Below are 14,039 nucleotides of genomic sequence, written 5' to 3'. Positions count from 1 at the left end.
CTGTGTGACCAAGGATGCATCACGGCGATCCATGAATCGATCAACAGCCTTCTTTCCTTCAGCTTCACGAATTGCAGCTTGTTGTGATGTCTCTCTAGACCTTGAAGACATTTTGAAAGAGAACTGAAAGAGATAGACTCAAAGCTCAAAGTTAATAGGTTAGTAACCCAAAAACCAAAAGAACTAAGCTTGAGCAAGAAGATAAAACTTGAGAGAGATTTCTAGATAGGTTTTTAGTGTTTTAAGCAAATGAGAGAGTGTGAGAGACTTAAATCGAGTTTGCTCTTTATAAAGAGGCTAAAGAGGATAAGGAGACAAAAGTGGAGCGTCCATACCATTCAAATTTGAATTGGGAATCTTTGACCCACTTTTGATGTCACTCGACCCCACGTGGTCGAATTCTTGATCAAAATTCAAATTTTGAAATTGTTTCTCCATCCACTCGATTGAGCAAAAGAGAAATTGAACCGAGTGGGCCTAGGCCTATAGACAATCGATCGAGTACCTCTCGTGGACTGGTCGAGTGGCCCCAAAAACTCCTTTATACAAGTTCCATTCTTCCTAAACCCATCTATTCTTTCTAATAAAGGCCTGTCCAACACAAACATAAAAGGAAAATATCAAAACTACAAGGAAAATCAAACTTATGTACAATGATACCTTAGGGACTTCCTCCCTAGTGGGCTTGTTTAAAGTCACTGAGCTTGACTTTTGATGCTTTTTCAGGCTTGGTTTGGAGACCAAGGAGGTGATGAGATCCTCCCTGGTGTAACTTGATCACTGTGAAGCTGATTCTTGATCACTTCACCCCTTAAACTTGAACCTTTTCTCTGCTTAAGCTTGAACCTTGGCCTTGGTTTCTTCAAAGACCTCTTGTTGATCTGAACCTGAAGATCCTTCACCAAGCTAGTCAACTCTTGAACTGAATCCTTGAGCTTTTCAACTGAATCCTCATCAGAAGAGAACTTAGTCTTTGGAGTTCCCACTTCACTTGAGACCTCATGATCTCTCGTCTTTAAGAACAAAAGGCTGGCCTCTAGAGGGAAAGTTGGTTGGGTTGTTGATATAAAATTTCATGATCAGACCCTCAGCTATATTCAAGGTTATCAGACCCTCCTTGACATCAATTACAGCTCCAACAATGGCTAGGAATGGTCTTCTTAGGATGATAGGGTCTTCCAACTCCTTATCCATGTCTATAATGAGGAAATCAGTTGGAATTCTGGCCTTGCCTATCTTGACTGGGAAATTTTCCATCTTACCAACCATATCTTTATGTGATCCATCAGCTAGACACAAGTAGAGGTTATTGGGCTTGAAGTCAGTATGCCCAAGCTTATGTGCAATGGAGTAGGGCATTACACTGATAGATGCTCCTAGGTCACACAAGCATTTGTTGAAATGCAAGTAGCTGAGAGAGCAAGGCAGATCAAATGGACCTGGGTCTTCAAGTTTGGTTGGAATGATGGCTCTCTAAATCTCCTCAAGATCCTTCTTATCCTGATTCTGAGCCTTCTGCTGTGATATCTCAAGTAGCATGTTTTGGTAGAGAGGGTATGGAGCATACTGTTCCAAAGCAGGTCCTCTCTCTTCTTCTTTGTACTGAATGACAACCTCTTCTTTCAAAGCCATCAATTCCTTCTTTTCAATTATTTCCCTGAATTCCTTCAATTTTTGTTCCTTGAAACGCCCTGGAAATGGTAGAGGAGGCTTGTAAGCAGGAGGGATGTATCTAACAGGTTTAACAGCTTCTATGGGATCAGCTCGATCAGCCACTCGATCATGCACTCGATCCTGTGAGTGGTCGAGTACGCGGTCGAGTGATACTTTGTTTTCTGTTTGTTGTGTAAACCTTCACTCTGAGCTTTGTCTTGTGATAAATCCTCCCCAGCTTGAACTTCACACTCCTCATTGACAACTTCCTCATAGAAATGGATTGCTTTAGCTGTGAACTCCCTTGTATTTTGAACAGCCTTTCCAGGTAGTTGGTTTGGCTTAGGAGCTGATGTAGAAGCAATGTTGCTCTCTATGAACTTGAGTTTAGAATTCAAACTCTCAAACTTAATATTCAGATCATTGTAAGAAGAATTCAGCCTCTGGTTGAACTCAACCAACTTCTTTGCTGTCTCAAGCTGCCCATTTGCTTGTCCAAGTAGCATCTGCTGCATCATAGCTCTTAAATCTGCTTCCTGGCTCTGGTTAGTCTAAAAAGCATGGAAACTTTGGTTTTGCTGCTTGGGAACATAATGGTTATGTTGCTAGGGCTGTTGAGCTGGATATACTTAGTCTCGTAGGTTTGCCACACTAGTACTTCTGTAAGACAGATTGTTGTTCTTGAACTGGTTGTAAGGCTTGAAACCACCTTGGTTATATACATAGCACAGCTCAGCCATGTTAGTCTCCCCAGCTTGAACTGTTGTGTCTTCGTCAGCAAGAAAGTGAATGTTAGTCTGTTGACTAAGAAGAATCTTGTCTAACTTGTCATGCACAGTCTTCAAATCTTTCTTGTACTTCTCATCCTGGGCAGGTTCAACAAATCATAGTCTTCACTGTAATTCCCATATGATTGAGCCAAGTTTTCTACCGGTTCCCATCCTTCATCCACATGTTTATTGAGAAAGTTCCCATTTGATGTAGTGTCCAGCAACATTCTGATCTTTGGTAGAATTCCTCTGTACAGTGTGCTAAGTAGGGACTCATTACTAAACCCATCATGAGGACATTGGGTTTTTTAGCCTTTGAATCTTTCCCATGCTTCACAGAAAGTCTCATTATTCTTCAGTGCAAAACCAGATATCTCATTCCTCAGTCTAGCAGTCCTTGCATTAGAGAAGAACTTGGCCAGGAAAGCCTTTTTGCAGCCATCCCAGGTTGTGATTGCTCATGTTGGTAAAGTCTTCTCCCACAAGTGAGCTTTATCTCCAAGTGAAAATGGGAAGAGTCTGAGCATAAAACTGTCTTCACTACTCCATTAATCTTGGTCAGGCCACAGAGCCTATCAAACTCATCAAGATGGTCTAAGGAATCCTCCATAGGCAGACCATGGAACTTGTTTGACTGGATCATAGTAATCAGCCAACTTTTTATCTCAAAATTATTATTTGCTACTGCAGGTGGAACTATTCCTGCCCTTTGTGTGTGGGTGTTTGGAGCATCACCTTCTCCAATCTGTCTTGGTCTCTGCATGGGTGGATCCATGATCAGCTGGTGTTCTTGTTCTTGAAGGATTCTGGTTCTCTGTTGCCTCAAATCTCTTGGTAAACGGTTGATGTGCTCAATGTATCTTTCAAGGTTCTTGTTTCCTTTCGATCTGGTTTGCATGTACGGACTCGATCACCTACTCGAACTGACAGACGGTCGAGCACAGGCTCGAGTGAACCTTTGTTGGTGACTCGATCAACCACTCGAACTAACACTTGGTCGAGCACTGACTCGAGTTGAGGATCGAACTGACTGAAACTAGAAGACTGACTGAATCCAACTTGGTGACTCGATCGACCACTCGAACGTGTAGACGGTCAAGTGCATGGTCGAGTTGGTACCTGAAACTCAAAACAACCAACCAGATGAAGATTCAAATCAGTATTGATCAAGTGTAACTATAGAACTTAATCTTAAACTTGTGTATATCCTGACTGTCACAAACAACTACTCAAATGGCAACGACACCAAATTGAAACATATCTTTTTGTGAGTTTGGAATACTTATGAATGTATGAATGATGCAATCAGACAACAGACACAAGCTAAAACCAACGATATATGATCAGGTGGAATGCAAGAGGTTTCAATTACTCTTATGCAGTTGCAGTATAAGAGATGCTAATCCATAATGAGTATGATGCAAGCAGTCAAGATGTAAACACTTATCTAAGTTAAGCCAAATATGAAAATGGTTTTGGTGTAACAGTTTGATGACAGAAATGTAAATCTAGAATGTAAAACTACTAAGATGACGGTTTAAATGCAAGATAATAACTGAAGCTAAGATATGCAATGAATCATGAATGAAACTAGAAAGATGCAGGACATAAAGCAAGAACTGGGTAAAGATGAAACAGGATCGTATGCTCGATCGAGTATTGGGTCGAGTGGGAAGCTATGAAGAACAGAAACAAAACGTAACAATTAAACAGAGCAGGTTGAAAGTAAACCAAACAAAAAGCGGATAACAGTAATCAAATAGAGAAACAATAAACACAACAGGTCCTAGGGATGGATTCATGGGCTGGACTTGAGCTATACTAATCTAGACTGACCAACAAACCTCAATCAACAGTGAGCTATCTCTAGACAATGATCTTCCAATACTTGTGAATCCATTCTCATGACAATAACAATCAAGCTTAAATACTCCTAGATCTGGTTCTCACTAGTTATTGCATATAAAAGCAGGCATAAAGATCCAGATCATCACATGTCAAAAACCTTCATACACAACCAATCTCTTGGGATCACAACAGTAATCTCTATCATTAGTATTATCTAGAAGCTTACACATTTGTATGATGCTAAGCAACCTAGGATCTGTTCTTACCCTCTCAGATATAAGAACATCATAGAGCATGCCTAATCTAGAAGAGATATTTAAACAATCAAGCTTGATTAGTCTAAACTACCATAACTCTCATCCAGCCTAATCCATCCCTAAAATCCTAACACACTACTCAGATGAACAACACACGATGAACAAAATCATAAACCCAGAAATCAATGAAACTTGCATGATTAAAAAGATAAGATGAAGATCTACAACTTTGTTCAAAGAAATAAACTTAGATTCTCAATACCCAAAAAGTTACAGAAGCAACAAGGTATGGAAATCTCAAGAAAGAGCTTAAAAGTGTTGATGATGTAAACTTAAAAGCTAAAATCTCAAAACGGTAAAAACTAGGTTTTCTGATATTTTGCCTCTGTAAAGTGGCTTGTCAACGGCCATAGAGTACAAAGGGTATATATAGAAAAGTAGGGAAGCCCTAAAATGGCTACAGGACAAAATAGAGAGGCGGCTCGGTTGAATCGACCAGGTGCTCGATCGAGTGCATGGTCGAGTCAGGTCTTCTTCTGCACCTTTCAGTCGGTCGAGTCCTTCTCAGCACACGTTCGAGTGTGGTGGTCGAGTGAACTTCCGGACCTTGATTCTCTTCTGCTATAGCTCCTTTGTCTGCTTCTCTTGATGGTTTCACTCTCCCTCAGCACTTATCCACGCTCCATTGGGTCCTTAATCACCTGTTTATGCAAAAAACAATGCAAATACAATGCAAATCTACTTTAATGCATAAACAGCCCTAAAACTACTCAATGATAACCTAACAAGCTAGTAAAGCATGCAAAATGTGTAAATAAACTAAGGTAAGACAAGGTAAAATATATGAGCTTGATATTAATTGAAAATAATTGCAGGAAATACATATATTGAAGCAAATGAGTACATCAAACCTTCGAAGGGATACATCCAGCGGAAGTGTACTGGTCCTCCCCAACGTGCCTCTTTTGATAGATGTATTGGAAGGTGGAACATGATATCAAAAAGTGATGGAGGGAACAAGCGCTCTAGTTGACGCATTGTTTCCACAAACTATGTCTCCATTGTCATAAGTTTCTCCGGGTCGATGATGTGCTGACACAACCTGTTGAAGTAACTGTATAATCTATTTATGACAATCCTAGGAACCTTATGTAACAAACCTCTCAATGCAGCCGGTAACAAGTTCTTTACTAGGACATGATGATCTTGCGACTTTAAACTACTTATATTTGGAGGGTTAACTGAAACACTATTCGCAATATTACCACAATAACCATCAGGACCTCTAAACATAGATAACCTTTGGCAGAAAATGGTCTTCTATTTCTTGGATAACCAAAAGGCTGTTGGAGGTAAGTATGTTTTCTTTCCCCTGACCTTTGTGTGCAAGTCATTTCTGATTCCAATATCATCTAAGTCTTTTATTTCTTTCAAACCATCTTTTGACTTAGCAATTTGTATCAAGATAGACAATATAGCATCCGACACAATTTTTGCAATGTGCATAACATCAATATTGTGACGAACAAGCAAATTCTAACATATTAAAGAAGAATCTGTTAGGCTGATTCAGATCCAACAATAAGAAAATATAGTTCAATTACTTAACTTTACCTTCCAGTAAGGTAGTTAAAAGAATATTTATCTCTTCTTCCACCACCATAGATCATTTGATTCTTCACACTCTTCTTCTTGAACCACCTCATCATCTTCCAACTCACTTCTTTTTCTTTTATTTTTCTTGTCTAGAGGTTTTCCAAAATCATTCCTAAAATCTTGTAGTGTCTCATACATTTCAGCGTCAGTTTGTATGCTTTTGGCATTCCCTTCCTAAACAGTGTTCTCAAACCAAGCTTTTTTATATCTGTAATGATGGCCAGGCGGTAGTCTCTTTATATTCCCCATATAGACAAACTTACGGCTAAACTTAAGCCATTTGGAAGGTGTATCCTTTCCACATACATTGCAGGCTTTTTCTCCTTCACTTTACATCCAGACAATGTTCCTAAGGCTGGATAGTCACTGATACTCCAAAGTAGCATGGCTCTAAGTGTGAAATTCTCCTTCGCAAATGAGTCATAGACTTCAGTACCCTCAGCCCACAAATCTTTTAAATCGTCTATTAGTGGTGCCAAGTAAACATCTATGTTATTACCAGGAGCTGTTGGACCAGGGACCAACAAAGTCAACGTTATATTCTCAGCCTTCATACACATAGTCGGAGGCGTGTTATAGTTCATGAACAACAATGGCCATGTGCTGTGATTGGTGTTTTGCATGGAGAAAGGGTTTATCCCATCTGTAGAAATTCGAAGTCGAAGATTCCTTGGTTCAACAGCAAATTCTGGCCATTTATCATTCACTTGTGCCCAAGATGTAGAATCAACGGGGTGTCGCATTGTACCATCTTCAGTGCCATTGGTTTAGTGCCACCGCAAATCTTCAGCCATCTTTTTTGATCTAAACATGCTCCTATATCTGTCCTTGATTGGAAAATATCTAAAGACCTTTGCTGGAATCCCAACCTTTATCTCATTATTGTGCTTATCCTTTTCCCATCTTGAAAGTTTGCATCTTGGACAACTATATAACTTCTGAAACTCCATCCTATATAGTATGCAATCATTCTTGCAAGCATGAATATTTTCGTATCCGAAACCAAATATCTTCAGAAATTTTTGATTATAGCTAAACTTTTCGGAAGTACATTGTCTTCAGGTAGCTGATCAAAGTAGTTCTCTGACACACCACTCTTAACCTTGAATATGTAAAGTCCCATAATTTCTGAAACCTTTGTGTATTTGATACAATCAGGGTAAAATGGAGTTTCAGCTTCTCTTAACTTTTTCCTAAACTCAATTTCCTCTATTGCTTCATCGTTGTTTGCCTCTAATGCTTCATCATTATTCGTCTGATTTGGTTCACCTTCACCTATAGAGAATGCTGTCTTTAACAAGTCAAATGCCTCTGTATCATGTTAAGGACCACTGTCTTCTGTAGATGCTCTTTTCACCATGAATACTCCAACAAGAAGTCTTATACTTCTTATCCATACCCCTTATCACTTGATGCTCAACAATTTCATCTATAGACTGATGGCATAAATTGCGGCAATCTCTACATGGGCACAATATTTCAGATAGATTGCCCAATCTTCTTGCTGATGAATTGGCGTATTTTGTTGCTCCTTCTAAGTACTCGATACTATTCCTACATTGTTAATTGGAAAAGAATTTTGATTTCTTTTAATCGATTAATAGAAGTAAGCTCGATAGAATTTAGTGTATACCTTGGCAGCGAAATCCACGTCTTATCCATTTGGTAATGATGGAGATGGATCCGTTCTGAAACGATTTGCTGAACTCAAATCGAATTGGGGAAGTTTTGGTAAACCCTAAAGATGAGTTGTGTTCTGTAATTTGCTTTGAAATGAACGGCGTGGATCATAATTAGTGAAACGAATCAAACGGACTAGGTTCGGTAAGCTTGCAATCTCAGAGGTTAGTCACCATTGGATAAGAACAATAACGGCTCAGATCAATTTAGCGAGACAGTTCAACGGCGTAGGTTTCGCCTAGATTGCAATCTCAGAGGTTACTGCTTATTGGCTAAGAACAAGAACGGCTCTAATCAAAGTTAGCGAGACAGATCAACAGTGTACATTAATTGCGTCTCCAATAACAAAGGACGGCTGAGATCAAAGTCGGCATTATCTAACGGTGTAGGATTCATCCTACAATCTGGTTTAGCTATAATGTTTGAGGTTTAGAGTTTCAACTTTATGGTTTTGAGTATAGAGCACAAAGGAAACACAAACAATACAATATTTTAGCAAACCGGTGAATAATTTGATTGCATAAGGGACCTAAATAAAACAACTACGTTAAAGCAAACTTTCAATTGAAAGTTTGAAACATATATGATTGAAATGGCTAACTTCATATGATCAAAATGGTTGTTTTCAACATCTGCAAACCGGTTTAAGTTAGACAACTCCAAACCGATTTAGACATAACCGGTTTAATTTAGACATAATCGAAACCGGTTTAGACATACTTGACTCAATTTAGACATCTCCAAACCGGTTTAATTTTTGAAATTTTCAGCACCGGTTTAATTAGCCATGATTTCACAATTAATCTCAAAACTCTAAATTGATGTCTATCTTTCAAAATCAAATTCCAACAAATGGAACTGTAGATAAGTTTCACACAAACTTTATTTTATCATTCGGTCATGCTACAACTGAACCTATTGCATCAGAAATGTATTCAATCTCTGAATTTGGCCTCCATACCTTTGCATTACCAATCTTAGCCACTTCAACCCAGACCTTGCTTGCATTTGGACCTAGGGGTACATGATGGCACGATTCGTTCGGATCTGTTGACACTACTCTTCCTTCAGTTACCTTACGTCCAAAGTTGCTGCAATCTAAAAGAAAACACTTCTGCTTTGGACTTTTGGTGGAACTATTGCTGCCTAGACTCTACAACTAATAATAGAAGCAAATAAATGATATAAAAACATATAATAGAAGCAAGTTCCAACATGAATGAAATTTCCAACATCAATCAACAGACAAACAAATGAAATAACTTAATTTCAATAACATACATGGACTTTAGGTAGTGTTACATTTGTAGTGGTTGCAGCCGCGACGTCAATCTTTAGGATTGGCCATGCAATTTTCTTGTTAATTTCATCACCAATTAAACTAATATCAGTAGTTGGCCTCCACAAATGAGCATTATCATTGAACACCTTCACAACTTCAATACAAAAATCACTTGGACCTAGAGGTATATTGTTAACCTTCTCTTTGGAGTTAGATGAGCACACAACACCTTCAGCAATGACCTCATCTGATGATTATGCATCTTCGAGTTTCACCTTCCTTGTTTTGCTAAAATGTAAGAAGCTAATGATATATCACTTCACCACAAGAAAAGAAGATTGAAAAACTTTACCATGGATACATCTTCAAAAGCGACTGGATCCTTATATAAAAGCACCTTGTCCATTGGCCAAGGTATTTTGCATGCCACAACTTCCTCAAGATATAGCACATTTGTTGTAGGCCTCCAGAGAGAAACTTCTGAGCTTAGTGCAGACTTAACAAGGACAGCCATTGCATTAGGACCAATTGGTATACGACCAATTTTGTACATCGGTTCAGCAGAACAAAATTCTCCTTCACTAACAACTACATCTCTTGATTGAATCCAATCCAATATTTGTACTCTAACTCCTACTTTGAATCCACCAATACTCTCAGATGTTTCAATATCACCATTACTTGTTTGAAATAAGGAAAAGGAATTCGTAAATGTCTTAAAACCAAACCAATTGACCAAATCTAATGTAATGGATTACCTTCTTTCCAGCTAAGTCTCGGACAATGCCCCTTAAATCTTCAATCTCACTTTTCATTTTTGCCATCTTTGTGTCTCTAGATTGCAGAAATGCTAACTTAGTAGTCGTAATCCCTCTACCAAACCCCCTTACTCGTCCAGGTTTGTCTTTTCCCAAAATCTTGCTCACAACATCTTCCCTTGTGTTATCAGAAGTTGATGTAGAGTCCATTTGACTATCAAGTGATTGTATTTGTTCCTAATACAAACATTTAAACACAAGAAAACTCATTGATCATAATCCATTAATTATACACAATATAAGAAGTTCCAGAATTCATACAATAGTCTTAGCCAATTGAGGCTTCACAGGTCTACCATTAGCATGAGTGTGTCCCGCAATCCACACCTTACTCCTAGTCACCTTACTTGGGTCTCTACTCTTTTTTTTTCTATATAAAGTGCATACATATCTCAGTATCATTTTATTCTAACAAGATATACCATATATATAGATATTTTGACAACTACTATTACCATATCATCAACTACACGAAGCATTCCTTTTCGGCTGGTGGTTTGAGGAATCTGATTTTTTCTCATCTTCATGTACTTGTTACTTATTTCCTACATTATAAATATCAGTGTGATTAAATCTATCAGACATGACATACAAACAAGAAAGTTACTTAGTTGTAGATAACTAACCGTGAAAGCTTTGTTAGTCTTGCTCCTAACCCAAGAGTTCCACACTTGAATGGATGGGATGTTTCTGGGTTTTAAATCTATTCTCTCAGCAGCAGTCTTCGCAGCAAGTACTTCTGACGCTAGCCTTGACTTCCAACCCCTCCAGATATTTCCCATCTGCCTGAAAATAAAAACTCTCTGCCATTCTTCTTGCAAGTTAAACCTCCCCTGCATCACAAACAACAAGCAAAGGTCAAACATGTTTCATATATGTTCAACAAAAAATAGTTGCATATAAATATATACCTGAATTTCTTCCCACATTGCTTGATTAGTCACTGCATCAACTTTTCTCCAATCAGAAAGTGTAACCGGAACGTGTTCCCTCACAAGGACACCAAGAAAAGATGATAATGTAACTGTCCAGCGTGATCACAAAATTCATTGAAAGTAACTGAAACCTTTTCATTAGGATTTTCAGCCACTTTACGCATCTTTGTTGGTCCTGCTTTTTCTTTCTTTCACTCTTTCCTCCGGTACCTGACTTCCTTCATCAGTGTTGCTAGGAATCGCATTATCTTGACCATTGACAACACCATCTTCTTCCATATTGTCAGCTTCTTCCATATTGGCAGCTTTTTCTTCATCCTCCAGATGTTCCTGTCTAGTCAAACAAGCTTCTCCTTTTATCTCAGAATCTTCTTTGTCATCTTTAGACATTGCTTTCTCAGTCTGATCAGCCTCCAGTATTACATCTTTGTCATTACCCTTCTCAGAATCTTCTTTCTCCATTGATGATGATGTTACATTGTCAACAACATCATCTCGCAGTATTACATCTTCAACCACATTATCTTGCGGTGTAACATCTTCTACCTTATCATCTTATGTAGCCACTTTCTTGCTTCTAGTACTACTTCTCCTAGCCACTTTCTTTGCTTTTCTTTTCTTATTCACCTTTAGTGTTGTTGCTGGAGCAACTTGTGGTGTTATCTCTTCTACCTCCAAGCCTTAATTATGTCTACTACGACGAGAACCAACTTGACCTCCTCCTCTTGTCTTCACCATTTCTGAAATTGATAAATGAAGAACAGTTTTAATCAATATAAAATCAAAACCCAAAAATCATAATCAAAACAGAAAATCAAAATTGAAACAAGAAATGTGCCAAACTTTGACATGCATGTTCACCGAAACTAAGAATCAAAACCCAAAATCAAAATCGATACCCATAATCACAACCTTCCGCATCAATGTTCACATAACCCAAGAATCGGAACCCCAAATCAAAGTGGTTTTCCATTCCAATGAACAAATAAGCTACGATTGAATGAGAACATACCTATTGAAGATTCCAGGGAGAGTGTGAGAAATCGAGTTAAGAGACTGAGAAATCAAGCTGACACAGTGAGAAATCGAGTGAGATAAAGTGCGAATTAGAGAGGGAGAGAATGAGAAAGCAAGTGAGGTTGAGAGAAATCGAGTGATATCGAAAGAGAGAACTTCTCGAGCTGATATGATTTTGCCTTAGGTAAAAAAATGAGAAGTGAGTTTTACGGTTTTCTTTCATTTTGCCTTAGCCAAAATTTCACTTTTTTTTCTCTTACCATTTTCAATAGCCGGATTAAAGATTAGAACCAAAAAATTGTCCTGTGTCAATTTTATTATACCGCTTAAATAATTTGTAGCGTTTACAATATACAAAACGCTATCTTTAAATCACGATTCAGTCAAACGTAGCATATATATTAAAAACCCTATCTAAATGTGCTATCAATATCCACATTTCCTGTAGTGATATGAAATATATATTATCGTTGACAACAAAAATGTATTATCTATAAACGTTCATAGCATTTTCCATTTTTCTAGGATCTACAAAACCAATATGAATTTCTAAACCATTTAAATTGATTTTATTTATTTGAAAAAGAAAAAGAAAAAATCTGTTTCAGAATGTTTAGAGGCAATCAACCAATAAACACAAAGTAATTTTAAGAGTAAGTAGTGTTACTAAAACAACTTACATAGAAATCTTTGAGTCATTTTCAAATATTGTTTTACAAAACTGAAATTTAAAATTTATTAAAATTAATTGTAACATATATAAAAACAAATTATGTTTCTGCTCATTTGGTACAACTTAATATCCTATTTCTCTTGATGTTGTATTGAATTTAATCGTTACCGCAAATTATTTACTTTTCTATTACATTTTTAACATTATATATACATCCAAATTGGGCTAACAATTAAATAAGATGATGTTTTAACAAAACTGTGCAAATAATTAAATATGATGAAATCCTAACTTTGTAAGGATTAAATAGGGTAAACAAAATTAAGTTGTTCTAAGTATTTGCATGCATCTTTTTTTTATTATTATAATCTTCCAACATTTAGTTTATTAAATTATCTTTAATACTTAATATAAAAAAAAACTAAAGAGTGGAGGTTTTAGGGCAATAAAAGTAGATGACTATGGATCTGAAAGAATTAAGGAAATAGGTATGAGTCAGAAAATTTATGTATTTAAGAGGGGGAAAAATCAAAATTGTCCTAAAAAAAGAAACAAAGATACAACAGCGTGACCGTGTGGACTGGAGATTCTTGGAGGAACTGCTTATACGCCTGGGGTTTCATGTCAAGTGGGTTCAATAGATTATGGTTTGTGTGAGCTCAGTGTTACTGAATGGCTCGTCTTATGGATATATTAAGCCGGAGAGAGGAATAAGACTGGGGGATCCTCTATCACCATTTTTTTTATTCTTTGTCCTGAAGCTTTAGTCCATATAATGGATAGAGCAGAGTTGGAGGGACGGCTTACAAGAATGAAACTATACTCTTTCTGTCCATCGATCCAACATCTACTTTTCGCAGATGATAGTCTTTTCATCTGTAAAGCGAATCTCCGGGAGTGTTCTGAGTTTCTGAAGTGTCTTAGATCATATGGAGAAGCTTCTGATCAGGAAATTAGTTTTCAAAAATTAGCAATAAGTTTTGGTAAGAAATTAGACCCTTATATGCGACACTTGCTCGGTTTATATACTGGCATTGAACTAGAAGGGGGAAGTGGGAAGTACCTAGGTCTGCCAGAATGCTTTAGTGGTTCTAAAAAGGACTTGATGTAGTTTATAACTAATAGACTCAACTCACGCCTGAGTGGTTGGTATGAGAAAACGCTATCCTTGGGTGGCAAAGAGGTCCTGTTAAAGTCGGTAATCCTAGCTCTTCCTTTTTATGCTATGTCATGCTTCTGGCTAACTAAACATCAGTGTAGACAGCTGACAAGTGCAATGTGTCAGTTTTGGTGTAATGCAAGTGAAGATAAACACAAGATGCATTGGGTTTTGTGGGAGAAAGTTAAACAGAGGGGTGGTCTGGGTTTCAGATACATTGGGAGGTTTATTCAAGCTCTATTAGCGAAACAAGCATGGCGTCTGTTAGACAAACCAAACTCGTTACTCGCT

The 14,039-nt window shown here is 37.6% G+C and overlaps 1 non-coding gene and 2 pseudogenes across 1 annotated transcript; 1 reads left to right on the top strand and 2 right to left on the bottom strand.

Moving 5' to 3' along the window:
• The first annotated feature begins 2,705 nt into the window (after positions 1–2,705).
• Positions 2,706–2,812, top strand: LOC147925266 (small nucleolar RNA R71). The gene has a single exon (XR_015585613.1). It is a non-coding gene; the product is annotated as a small nucleolar RNA R71 (small nucleolar RNA).
• A 3,357-nt stretch (positions 2,813–6,169) lies between these two features.
• On the bottom strand, positions 6,170–7,846 carry LOC147925265 (uncharacterized; annotated as a pseudogene).
• An 889-nt stretch (positions 7,847–8,735) lies between these two features.
• Positions 8,736–11,637, bottom strand: LOC147925264 (uncharacterized; annotated as a pseudogene).
• Between the last annotated feature and the right edge of the window lie 2,402 nt (positions 11,638–14,039).

Source organism: Camelina sativa, chromosome 16 (genome assembly GCF_030686135.1).
Source record: "Camelina sativa cultivar CO46 ecotype springtype chromosome 16, ASM3068613v1".
NCBI lineage: Eukaryota > Viridiplantae > Streptophyta > Magnoliopsida > Brassicales > Brassicaceae > Camelina > Camelina sativa.
Note: the sequence above shows the minus strand (reverse complement) of the source record. Positions and strands in the feature narration are given on the sequence as shown.